Source organism: Ammospiza caudacuta, chromosome 7 (assembly GCF_027887145.1).
Source record: "Ammospiza caudacuta isolate bAmmCau1 chromosome 7, bAmmCau1.pri, whole genome shotgun sequence".
NCBI lineage: Eukaryota > Metazoa > Chordata > Aves > Passeriformes > Passerellidae > Ammospiza > Ammospiza caudacuta.
The window spans coordinates 1,971,643-1,985,388 of NC_080599.1; the positions used below are offsets into that span (position 1 = coordinate 1,971,643).

At 52.4% G+C, this 13,746-nt stretch overlaps 1 pseudogene; it reads left to right on the forward strand.

Annotated features, from left to right (window-relative positions):
• The window catches only part of LOC131560158 (zinc finger protein 850-like), a 596,580-nt pseudogene that overhangs the window by 41,662 nt on the left and 541,172 nt on the right, over nt 1–13,746 (forward strand).

Here is a 13,746-nt window from a genome sequence, read left to right on the forward strand (position 1 = left end):
TTTCCTCCAGCGATTTTAACAAACTTTTCAAGGAAGGACAACAAAATATTTTCTTTACATGGGCCACCCACAACACCTATTTTCTTCATCAATTCTCCCATAAGTCGTTCAGAGGAAGCTGCATCCAAGTTTCCAAGAGTTCTTCCAGAGAGAACCACAACCATCCTAATTGGAGGGAACCATGCTGTTGTCAAATGCACTTGGAGTCAGAGAACAGTGCCTAAACTCACTGTGCCAAAACAATGTCACAATCTGGTTAAGAAAATTATTAGAGAGATGCCTCTGCAGCCAGGAAGGTGCTAATGAGACCAAATCCAAAATGCATTTTATTGAACAGTAAATGTGAGGTAGAGAGAGAAATGGAAAGAAAGAAAAAAGGGGGAGAGAGGGAGGGACAGGGACAGAGACCTCCCCTGGAGCAGGGCAAGTGTGACATTGTCCCCTGTCTGTTGCCTTCCCAGGGTGGGGGTTATTCACCCCCTGAGCAGGGATTACCCCACTGTTTCAGGTTGCCATGCAAGATGTAAACAAATGCAGGTTTTCAATCCCCATCTTCATCAACTGCTATAAAAAGGCAGGGCAGTGTTCTTTATCTCTTGCATGACTCACCCCTGATAACGCCCTCCAGGGGAGATACCTTCTGCTAATGGGCCATTGAGTGTCACTGCAGGACTTATAAAATTCCATCATCCCATTTTGGCATGCTCCGCCCAGGGGGAGGATCCAAGCATTCCTACCTGGATATAAGCTGAGCCTTGCTACACCAGGAGCAGCTTGTGTACTGGATTGCCAGAAGACAAGATCTCCATAACCACCACTGGACCTTCAGAGGAAGACCAGACCCTTTTAAGGGATCACTGCTCTGACAGAATCACGTTGATCACTCCAACAGGACTGAAGCCACCATTTAATGTGACTGCTGCCACCACCCTGACTACCAGGGTGTCAGGTTATATCCTGACTCTGTCAGTTTAAGGCAGTGTTTCTGTATCATTGCCCTGATCTAAATTTTCTTCTTAAATTGTAACTCCGACTTAGACTCTCCCCCAAGTTTGGCTTCAAACCAGAACAAAAGACAATGTGCGCACCCTTTGTTTTCTTCCCAGAACAGGATTTCCCATTCCCAAACCTTGATTGGATGGAGGAGGAGGCTGCGAGGAAGAGGAAGGAGCCCCGGGACACCCAGGCAGGTGAGGAGGAAGTCAGTGCTCCTTTCATCCTCTCTCCTGCTCCATCTCCCAGCCCAGCACAGATCCCGGAACAAAAGACAATGTGCGCACCATTTGTTTTCTTCCCAGAACAGGATTTCCCATTCCCAAACTTTGATTGGATAGAGGAGGAGGCTGAGAGGAAGAGGAAGGAGCCCTGGGATACCCAGGCAGGTGAGGAGGAAATCAGTGCCCCTTTCCCCCTCTCTCCTGCTCCATCTCCCAGCCCAGCAGAGCCCCCGGCTGCAGGACAACCTTGCTGCCAAGACCGTCCTGCTGGGAATGCACTGGGGGAATCTCCTTCCCCTTCCTTCTGGAATGGAGGCAAATCCCATCTTCTCCTTGCCCTTCCTTCCCCGGACAAAAAGGTGATGATGGAGACCAGGGAGGAAAAATCTCCTTGGCAGAACCTCATTGAAGAGGCTGTATTGATTGACTCCACAGTGCAGAATTCTAATGGGGAGGAAAATCCCCAGAGATCCTGCAGGAAGAGGGGCTCCAAACCCAGCCTAGGGTGCTCTGAGGAGGAAAGACCCTCCCTGAGCCAGGACGGTGGACAGGCCTTCAGCCAGAGCTCAGAGCTGGTTGTCCATGAGCAGCTTCATGATGGGGAGAAGCGCCACAAGTGCTTGGAGTGTGGGAAGAGCTTCAGGAAGATCAGCACCCTGCTCTGCCACCAGATGATCCACACTGGGGAATGGCCCTATGAGTGTGGGGAATGTGGGAAGGGCTTCAGCTGCAGCTCTGCCCTTGTCACCCATCTGCGTATCCACACTGGGGAGAGGCCTCACAAGTGTCCCCATTGTCAGAAGAGCTTTTGGACAAGCCCTGATCTCCTCAGGCACCAGCTCATTCACACTGGGGAGAGGCCTTTCTGCTGCCCTGATTGTGGGAAGGGCTTCAAGCGCAGCTCCGACCTCATTATCCACCGGCGCATCCACACTGGGGAGAGGCCCTACGAGTGCCCAGCCTGTGGGAAGAGGTTTCAGACCAGCTCAAATCTCCGTCTGCATGAGCGGATTCACACAGATGAGAGGCCCTTCCACTGCCCTGACTGTGGGAAGGGCTTCAAGCAAAAGTCCACCCTCATCACCCACCGGCGCATCCATACTGGGGAGAGGCCCTTCGAGTGTCCCCAGTGTGGGAAGAGCTTCACCCAGAGCTCTGCCTTGACCAGACACCAACGGAGGCACCAGTAAGGGAAGCCCTACAAATTCCAGAAACACAGGAACAGCTTCATGCACCACTCCAGCTTCATCCCCCATTGGAGGGCCCACATTGGGAAGATCCCTGGTGATCCATTTTCCCTGTGATCCATCTGGGAAGACACCTGTCCCTTTTCCTGTCCTTGCCAAAGACATGATGTGGGATTGAAGAACATGAGCGTCTGGCCATGGCCTTGTCATTACATTTGCTCCTACCTCAGGTCATTTGCAGGAGCAGGAAAGGGACTGTCTCTCTCTCCCTCTGAGGAGAAGGGTGAAATTTCCGGGCAGGGGAAATGCATGGCCAGGAAGAGCCTGTTGTTGATGTATTGGTTTTCCCTGTAAACAGTTTTTCTTATCCCTTCTGCTATCAATATTATTACTGTTTCTGTTTGTTCCTTATCTCATTGCTGTTCCCAATAAATTGTTCTTATCCCAGCCTGGGATCTTTGCCTTTTGTGCTTTCCATGGGAGGCGGGAGGACAGCGAGGGCAGTGCAATTTTAGCGGGAGCAGGAAATTGGGGAATCCCATTCCTGAAGCCCAGCCCATGGAAACCGAGCATCCCAGCTGGTGCCAGCCCTGGTAGCCATGGCAACAGCCTTGGGAGCGGGTCCCTGGCTGGGGCTGTGGGAACCTCTTCCCTCTGGTGCTCAGGGACAGGAGGGGAGGGAAGGGCTGCAGCTGAGTGGGGGCAGGCTCAGGTTGGATGTCAGGAAAAGATTTTTGGCCAGAGGCTGCTGAGGCCCTGCCCAGGCTCCCCAGGGAAGGGTCCCAGCTCCAGGGCTCTCTGAGCTCCAGCAGCATTTGGACAGCGCTGCCAGGCCCAGGCTGGCATTGTTGGGGTGTCCTGTGCAGGGCCAGCAGTTGGACTGGAGGATCCTGATGGGTCCCTCCCAGCTCAGCCAATTCTGTGGTTCTGGGATCCCATGAGCCTGGGGATGCCAATGGTTGCCATGGCAATGGTCTCTGCCTGCAAGCCTGAGCTGGTGTCTATGGCAACCACTCCTGGAATGGGGTCTCCATGGAGCTGCCAAGGGACTGACCATAGCAACAGGGGACTGGTGATGGTTGCCATGGAAACTGACCATAGCAACAGGGTCCCGGTGATGATTGCCATGGATACTGACCATAGCAACAGATGTCTGGTGATGGTTGCCATGGAAACTAACCATAGCAACAGGGTCCCAGTGATGGTTGTCTGCAAAGGATCAGATTTCTCACAGGCCCTCAGAGGGGTTCCATGGGAACTTTCCAGGAATCTCCAGGCTGTTCCAGAGCTGGAATGTCACAGGCAGAGACAGGGGCTCCATGGACACCTCCCAGGGGTTTCTGGGATGGTAAAGAGCCCTGTGGTCAGAGGCAGTCTCAGCCATTCCATGGTGACATCCCAGGGGACCTTGGGCTTCAAAGGCACTGATCTGTCACAGGCACTCATGGGGGCTCCACGGTGACATCCCAGGAGTCCCCAGGCTGCCAAAGAGCCAGGATGTCCCAGACACTCACAGGGGTTCCTGTCACGGGCACAGAGGGAGCTTCAGGCCAGAGCTTTATTTCTTTATTGGAAAAGCTCCTGCTAAATCATGAGGTGGAGAAATGACACTGAACAGTCACCATGGACCCTCAAACCCCTGCAGGGCCTGTATACTTCTACAATTCCTTCTAAGAGAGGAGACTGGGAGTGGCTGGATCCAATCCCAGCCCCAGACTTTGTCAAAGGTGTAAAAGATTGAACAGGTGGAATTCAACTTCAACACAATTTGTCCTGCCGGATTAATGACAGAATACCAGATACATTTATATGAATATGTCTCTGGCTTATTCTGATCATGGTCAGATGGAAAGATCACTAGCAGTTATTTACTCCACAGTTCAGGAGCTATAACCATTATTAGAATATAGTGCTCTAGGAAGCAGTTTTGAAGTCAGCAGGGCCTTGCTGGAGTTGTTCGAGCCCATTGCAGGCAGAGCCTCCTGCTGCAGCAGGAACTGCCTTTCCTGTGCCATCAGCAGGGCAAGTCCCACTGCAGGAAAAGCCCCAGGCCAGCCCTAGCACAGGGAAGGGCTCGGGCACAAGGGCAGAGTGCCGTGCTGGGAGCTGTGCCCGGGAGAGCCTGAGGCACCAAGGGCACCTTGGCAGCAGCAGCTGCTTGCAGGCCATGGCCAGAAGCCTCCCTTGGCAGCCCGGCCTGGTGCCACCACTGCAGAGCTGCTGCCTCAGGGCTCATTCCTGGCTGGGCTCTGAAAAGCCACTTCTGCTCCAGGAGCCTGACTGGGAAGCCATTGGCCCCAGCACCTTGGGGACAAGATATTAATGACAAAATTCTTCATGGCAGCAGAGCCAAGGCAGGGGCAGAGGAAAGGGCAGAGCCAGGCCCAGGGGACAGGGCTGCCATGGTGATGGCTGTGAGGTCACTGCCCCAGCAGCAGCCTGGCTGCCCTCAGCAGACATTCTGGCCAGAAGCGCTGTGAGGGCACCCAGCACATCAGAGAACCCACACTACAGGAATTCTGTCACTGGGTCAGGCTGCACAAACATCCTGATCTTTGACAGTTCCTGTGACGGGGCATCCCTTTCTCTCAAATACACTTGCAGCTTTGTGCCTTTCTCATAACTATAAAAGATTTCCTCCTTCTATCAAATGTAAATCCACGCTCATTCATTTTAAAGATGTTGACCCTTGTTCTGTCACTGCAAGATTTAGGAAAAAAATCCTTTTATCACTATTTTTCCATTTTCACAGACCTGGGAGAGGACCCAAAAATCTCCCAAGATGGGGTTTGGAGGCCTCATCAGATAAGCACCAGGGAGAGGCTGATAGCTCTGGGGTCAGTGGGGTAGAGATTGAGGACTAAATGGGAATAGCCTGGGAGGGATGGAAGGGTGGTTTCAGAGAGTCTGGAGCTTTTTCTTCATAGTGGGAATGGGCCTGAAGAAGACATAATAGCACCAATGGCAGCTGGGGAGGCTGCCATTGGTGCTATTATGACCAGGAGAAAGGAATTTCCCTGGCAGGGCATGGCTGTGGTGCAGCATGTCCCCAAAAGGAGCCTGGAGCAGCCCAAGGCTCTGTGTGGGCAGGCAGAGGCAGGCAGGAGGCAGAGCTGTCAGCAAAGGAAAGGCCCAGCCAGGTGGGGCAGCCGGGGGATGCCGACAGCCTGCAGGGACAGAGGCGCAGCTTTGCTCAGCACCAGAGACACCTTTCCCTTGCTTGTCCCCACCTGTCATCACTGCCACCTGTGTTCTGCTCTACCTGGAACCTGGGTACATTTTCTCGGTCCTGTCCCTCAGAAGGATCTATTTAAAGTATGAGAAACTTCAGTGTTTCACCCTCTTTTTGAGTCCCTGTGAAGTTCTTTGAGCACACTCAAAGGTGAGGGACTGAGTGTGATGCAAAGAGCACCAAAGCCCCAGAGGGTCATTGAAGTCCCTGTGCTGTGTCTGTGCTGCTGAGCTGGGCCGGGCTCCTGGCCCAGAGGCTGCTCCTGGCAAGGGCAGCGCTGCAGAGAGACAGCTCTGGGCAGGAGCAGCTCCTGTGCACAGCCCAGCAGGGCTGGGACGCTGCCAGGGCCCCTCAGGGACCCCAGCAGGGCACAGACAGAGCTCACAGGGGCTCAGCACTGGCAGGGGCTGTGAGATGGCCCCGAGGGGGCTGTGTCACAGCAGCAGCTCTGTGGCTGTGTCATAGAGGCACGGAGCAGCTGGGATGTCAGCAAGGGGCTGTGTGACAGCACAGAGTGCATTGTGTGAGGTCACAGATTGGGCTATGACATCACAGAGTTTGTTGTGTGAGGTCACTGAGCAGCTACAGCATCATAGAGGGGACTGTGTGACATCACAGAGCAGTCTGTGACATCAAGGCATGGCTGTATGACATCATGGAGCTGGCTGTGAGGTCAGAGTGTGTGCTGTGACATTACAGAGTGGCAGTATGACATTGCAGAGAGGGTTTTGTGACATCACTGAGACTGTTGTAACATCACACAGCTGCCTGTGACAATAAAGAGTAGGGTGTGAGGCCATAGAGCAGATCCTGCCATCATAGAGGGTGACTCTGTGACATCAGAGAGTGGGTTGTGACATCACTGGGTGGCTGTGTAACATCACAGAGCAGGCTGTGACAACACAGAACAGACAGTGACATCACAGGGTGCCTTTTTGACATCACAGTGTTTTCTGTGACATCACAGTGCAGCTGCATGACATTCCAGGGTGACATCCCAGATTTGGTTCTGTGGCATCACAAGCGTGATGTGTGGCATCCCAGAGTGGGCTGTGACATCATTGGTGTCTATGTGACATTGCAAAAGAGGTGTGTGGCATCATAAGGGGCAGTGTGACATCACAGGGGCCGTATGACATCAAAGGGGACGTGTGACATCACAGGTGGCTTTGTGGCATCATAAGGGGCAGTGTGATGTCACAGGGGCTGTGTTACATCACAGGATGCTGTGTGACATCACGGGGGCTGTGTGACGTCACTGGGGAGGTCACTCTGCCCTGGCCCCCCTCACAGCTCCCCCCAGAGCAGTCCAACCCTGCCTGTGCACAGCGGGGTCCCCTGTCCCCCCGGGTCCCCCTGCCCCCGGCCCCGCAGCCTCCCCCAGAGGATGTTCCACGAGATCGACCCCAGAGCCTGACACGGGGACGGGGGGACGGGGCCCTGGGGGTGGCACAGGGGGACAGGGACCCCCCGGCAGCGTCCCCGTGTCCCCCAGGGCCAGAGCCTGGGCCAGGGCTCCTTCACCCTGGTATGAACGAGGGCTTGAGAGCGCTGAAAAAGTCCCCAGCAATGTATCAGCAAAAGCCAGATTTAATATTAAGGGACAGCATGGCAAAGTTTCTCGGTAAGAATCACTCTACTCCTGACTGGACAGTTCAGGCACACCAAGGAAACAAAGGAACAACAAAACCAAACCAAATCCAGGCAATCAAACCAGAAATTACCCGAGAACTGCCCGTGTGTGTGTGTGTGTGTGTGTGTGTGTGTGTGTGACACAAGGAAAGTGAGGGCATGGATAAAAGGAATACGGCCTTAAAGCTTAACAGAGCTCAAACTTAACAGGACTTAACATAACCTTGACTGATACTCTAAACTTGACAATTTAACAAAAGAACAGCACTTAACAGTATTTAACCTAACTTTTAACTTGTGGCTTTGCAATTCAACAGAGAAATGACATTTAACAGTATTTAACTTAGCTAATAACTTAAACTTAACAACTTAGCAAAAGAGCAACTCTTAGCAGCATTTAACTTGGCTTAGACCTTGTGACTTTACCTTCCTTACAGGCATGACTGACTCAGCTATCCAAGGCACTCAGACCTCTCAGAGAGCAGCATTTCTGCCATATTTCCCCAGCACAGGCACTCCTCTGTGCACACAGACACTAAGAGTCAGTTGTCGAGATCCGCCCGAGTGAACGGGTGACAGATGAATTTTTGGTGCAAAATAACCAACAAGGCACAGGGGGTTTGCAGTAACAAATCAACAAAATGCAATTTTATTGATAATAACCTCAGCTGAATAAGCATTTGATTAGGGAATCTAGGGAAGAAAAGGGTAAGACAAGGGAAGAGGGAGGAAAGAAGGTCAGGTGGGGTATAGCTACCGAAACGTGTCATTGTCCTTTGGGGGTCCAGCCGTCGAAGCTCACTCGTGCATGTCCCAGGGAGATCTCAAAGCACAGTCAGATTGCACCCCAAAATATACCGTTTTTCATTGGGGGAAGGGTGGCCGAAATAAGGTTTCCAAGGAGGGGAAAAGAATAGGAACAAAAGGAGGGGGTGCTTATTCCATTGTTTTCATGGCCGAATGCTTCGCAGGTGCATTTATTCTGGGCAGTTTTCCCCCTTCATGCACACACACCCCCCCCCCCGCGCTGGGGGGGGTTCAGTCCCAGGGGGTGCAAAGGGGGTGCCAGGGGGGTGCCAAGGGGGTAGACACTTGTCTTGTCTTGGTTCCTTGATGAAGAGGCTCACCTCTCTATTTGTCTGTCACGGTGGTTGAAGACAGGCAAAAGGGGTCTTCCCTTGGAGAGGGGGAACCACTCCAGAGCTCAGACCAGCCAGGTCAGGAGGTAGGGAGAAAGTCCAGATCCATTGTTCAGAAAGGGCAGCATGCCCCTTTCGAGTACAGCATGGCATGTTCTGCAAACACCACCTGTGAACACACTGAATAAGCATAAGACTTTCTTTCCCAACTGGCTCAACAGTTTTTAACCTTTCAGTGTCTTTTCTCTTCATGACAGTTGTGAGGCAAAAATGAAAGATTTTCGGACAGACCCTCACCTTCAGTGCAAGGCACCCGTGAGAAATTCCCCTGAAGGCAGGAAATGTTCCCTGTGGATGCTTTGGCATCTACCCAGTGGGCAAAGAGTTGAGCCTGGAGGAATGGGGGGACTGGCCCAGGCTCTGTCCTTGTTCAGGATCCCTGAGTGCAGCAAACGGGAGAGTTCCTGGCTGGGAGAGGCCCCACTCAGAGGGAGTCGCTAGCCCAGGAGTGTCACTATAGGACACGAAAGAACACAAGCTCACCTCGTTGTTCTCCAGGTGAAGTAAAAAGGGGAAGTTTATTTTCTGACTCCAACATTTACAGTTTTCCAAAAGTGACAGTGGATTGGAGGGTCACTGTCCCATCTCTTCAATGACACTGGAGAAACCAACAGTGCATCAACTCTCTCCTCCTTCATAAAGGAATGCAAAACAATGAGTTATTTACAGAAAGTGTGTGAGAAAGTTCACTACAAGAATGTCAACATCAGAAGGCTTAGAAAATCTGAAAATACCAGGGTGACATCTCATCCTTTTCCATTTAAAAAAGAAAAAGAGAAAATGAACAATATGAAAAAGAAAACATGAACAATGTTCAGTGCCCACTTGCGGAGGAATCATCAGAGTGATCACTCTCATCATCTGCATCTGACAATTCACCCGCTTGATGCCTTTCAGGTTGGTCACGGTTTCCATCTTGCTCGTCGGCTGGATTCTGTCTCTGCGGTCGCAGGTCAGGGCAAACACACTTTGAAGGTACCCAGCATACCCCAGTATCTGTGGATACACAAACATACCTGCGCCCCAAAGCAATAAGGTCATAGGGACCTTCCCACTGTTTGGTGAATAAATTCCACACCCGAACCTTTGCTCGATGCTGATGTGCCTCGTCCGCAGCCTGCCACGAGAGATGGTGATTCAAAGTGACAGGATTATTTGAGTTCTGTGGCACTGTGAGATGATTGACTGCGCACAAAACTTTTGCCAACCAACTGTGCGGGGTTTCACCCTGCATTCCCCATTTTTGTTTTTGAAGAACTCACTTCAGAGTACCATGAGTGCCTTCTACAATAGCTTGACCAGTCGGAGAATGAGGGATACCAAACTTTTGCGAGACACCCCACAACTGCAGGAACTGCCGCACCATTTGCGATGCGCAAGCAGGACCATTGTTGGTTTTCACAGCAGAAGGTACGCCCAGAACGGCAAAGGTCTGCCTCCAGTGGGCAAGGACATCACGGGCCTTCTCCCCAGTGTGAGCCAAAGCCCACATCGCAGAGGAGAACCTGTCCACAGTGACATGCACATACTTGAGCCGGCCAAACTCGGCAACCTGGGTGACATCGGTCCACCAAAGCTCCAAGGCCCTAAGGCCTCTGGAATTTACCCCTGCCGGCAAAGGCGAAGCAAGTGCATGGCAGTCATCACATGACTCGACAATGTCACAAGCCTCAGCTGGCGTCAGCTGAAACTGCTTCTGCACTGTGTTCTGGTGGAAAAACCCATGGGATGCCTTGGCCTGCGTGAGTGTATCACGCTGAGGTGCTACCCACACTGGGTTAGCCAACTTGTCAGCCCTCACATTACCTTCCACTATAAAGCCTGGCAAACTGGTGTGACTACTCACATGCAGAACATAGAATGAATGAACTCAGGCCTGAATGGCACACCACAAGGTCTTCAGTAAATGAAACAAGGCAGGATTACCGACCTCCTTCAAAACCGAATGACCCAACTGCTGTGCAATATCAGCCACATGGGCGGAATCCGTGACCAAGTTGAAAGGTTCCTGGGAAAATTTCTCAAATGCCATAACAGCAGCCCTAAGTTACAACCAATTGGGCTGACCCATCCTCATGGCCTTCCAGAACCTGCCACTCAGATCCGTCCCTCCAGGTAACAATGGCTTTTCCTGTTTTCTCTGAACCGTCAGTGAAGACGGTGGGTCCTTGCACAGGCTCCTGACTATTCTTGGGCCACGAAGAAATTTGTGTGGATTTCGCCATATGCAGTAGCCTATGACTGGGCAGATGATAAATGACCTGCCCTGAAAAATTTTCCAGAGCACTCTGCAGGGACGCAATGTATGCAAAGCTCCAGTCAAAATCCTCCCATTGCACCGGGAGTATGATCTTTGCAGGATCCACACCCATCAATTGCAAACACCATTGCCGGCATTTGATTATCAAGCGAGCAATCAGCTCAAACAATGCAGCTGCCGTCTTCTGCGGCTGATGGGACAGGAAAACCCATTCCAACACATGCAAGGAATCAGACCATTTGTCACTCCATTGGCCAATGATGCCCGTGGGATATGAATCTGGAGTGGTGATGAACACAGTGACAGCAACGGAGGGATCAATGCGATAACCTTGGCAAGCATTGAAACAGCTTGCTGAACCACCTCCAACGCCTTAAGTGCCTCAGGGGTCAGTGTGCGAGGTGACTTTAGATCAGAGTCTCCTTTCAACAAATCATACACAGGAGACAGCTGTGCGTCGGTTAGCCCCAAGTACGGACGTAACCAAGTGATGACACCTACCAATTTCTGAGTATCATTCAGTGTCTTCATAGAATGCACAAATTGCACCTCCTGGTGACAGATCATCCATTCCAGAATTTTGACCTCCAAGTTCTTCCAAGGTGGTTGTTTTTGAACCTTTTCTGGAGCCATCTGCAGTCCATGAGCATGCAAAGCATCGAGCAACCGAGGCTGAATCCTCAGCAGCTCATCCTGGGTGGACACGGCCACCAAAATGTCGTCCATATAATGATACAGACACGCATCAGGAAACTGCTTGCCAACTCCACACAAGGCACGGGCCACATACCACTGGCATATGCAGGAGAATTTTGTGTGCCCTGGGGCAATGTCCTCCATTGGTATCTCTGTGCAGGTTCAGCCTTGTTAATCGCTGTCACTGAGAAGGCAAACTTCGATCTGTCATCGGGATGCAAAGGAATCGTAAAGAAACAATCCTTCAGATCCACAATGAGGACTGGCCAGTCTGCAGTAAGCATGGTAGGCGATGGCATGCCCGCCTGCAATGTTCCCATGCTTTCCATCACGGCATTAACCTTCTGGAGGTCTTGCAACAACCTCCATTTCCCAGATTTCCTTTTGATGCAGAAGAACGGAGTGTTCCAGGGAATGGTAGAAGGCTCCAGATGACCCTGGTCCAACTGTTCCTGCACCAGATTCTGAAGAGCGATCAATTTATCTTGAGGGAGGGGCCACTGCTTCTCCCAGACAGGCTTGTCCAGCAGCCACCGTATAGGAGGTGCAGGACACTCTGCGTCCTTCATCGCAGTGGCCCACATCAAAAATCTGTCTCGATGCGCACCCCCCAGACAGACAGAACATCCCTCCCCCAGAGGTTGGGAGGAGTTGAAGTAACATGAGGCCTAACCCAGGCCATCTGTCCCTCTGGGTTCATGAGCAGCACGGGCTGCAGGCTCACGTAGCATTGTGCCGTCCCTCCCAGGCCCACAACAGATGTCTCCACCAGATCCAGGGGCCACTCCGAGGGCCAGGCAGCAAGTGAGAGAATCAGGATGTCAGCACCGCTGTCAAGAAGCCTGCAGAGGTGGATCTCCAACGGCGTCACACCAGGAATGGACAGGGTACACAGCATCTCGGAACAGTCCTTGGTCAGGACCGCAGTCCAGTGAACTTGAGTCAGCCCAGTGGATCCAAAGCCACCAGCTCCACACAACTGGTCAGCTGTCCTGCGAACAGAGGACTTAAAAGGCACAAGCTGAGCAAGTTGTGTCCCTTTCGGGATCATGACGGGAGGGGGTGGGTGTGGCACAAATCTGCCCTGTGAAATCTGCATCAATGAGCCCCAAGTGCACAATGATGCCCTGAAGGGTGGCACTAGACCTCCCCATAAGGAGAGCACTCATGCCCCCACCTAAGGGATCAAAGGCATCCAGGAGAGCCTTGTGTATTTTACAAGATTCTAAGACAACTGTTGCTGCGGTGCAGACATCCACACCTGCTGATCCATGGGTGCTGGCTGCAAGCTGGCAAAGGAGACCTCCATTGGCTCCTGGGTATGGAGAGAAGCTTGTGTCTGGGCATGTCCCTGCTGCACGCTCCACTTCACGTTTCCCGAGTCCGGTAAACCCTGGCCATTAACATGAACAGTCACCTTGCAGATAATGGACATGTCATTCGGCCTACCACACTGACCGTGGAAGAACATGGGGAATTTGATCTTCTGTGCTTTCTTCCCCTGCTTCTTGCCAGCCTGCGCAGTGCCCTGCTGTGGCCGCCTGCCCTGCGGTGCCGCCCAGACTGGCTGCACAGCAGCTGCCACAGCAGCCAACTTCCAACCCGAGGGGATGATGTCCGCACAGGCCTCTGCCATCTGGGAGACAGCAGGAAAACCAGGCACAGCCACTATGACCCTCCTACAAGCATCACTGCAATTACACCTCGCAAGGTTTGCAATCACAATCCTCCTTGCCACAGGATCAGGCACCTGCCTCTCCACAGAGGCAGCCAGCCTTGCCACAAATGCCATGAAAGGCTCATCAAATCATCCCCCTGGATAATGGTCGCAAATGGCTACCTCGGAGCAGCCATTTCCAGGGTCTGAACAATCGCTGCCATGCCCAGTGTGTGGCACTGGTCAAGCACAAGGGGATCGAATCCACTCTGCCCCTGAGTATTTTCATAAATCCCTGTTCCCAACAGCATGTCAGCGACATCCACACGCCTGGGGTCCTGTGGCCCCAGCACAACATTTTGCACCACCGCATTGGATGCCAAATGAGACCACTTGGTCTCAAAAACATCAAACTGCACAGGGTCAAAGAGACAGGACGCCACATGACAGAGGTCATGAGGCGTCAGCATGTCCATAGCAACCCTCCAGAGAGTCTGCATAACCTCAGCAGACCCCAAACCATGCTGAGCAACCGCATCACGGACTTCCCCCTCCAGCTTATACGAAAGGGGTTGATGGGTGTTATGAGTAACACCCCTGAGCACAGGGAAAGCCTGGGAAGCCCCTGGCAAAGCCACAGCACCTGCTGTGTCCCGGTCCTTGGGC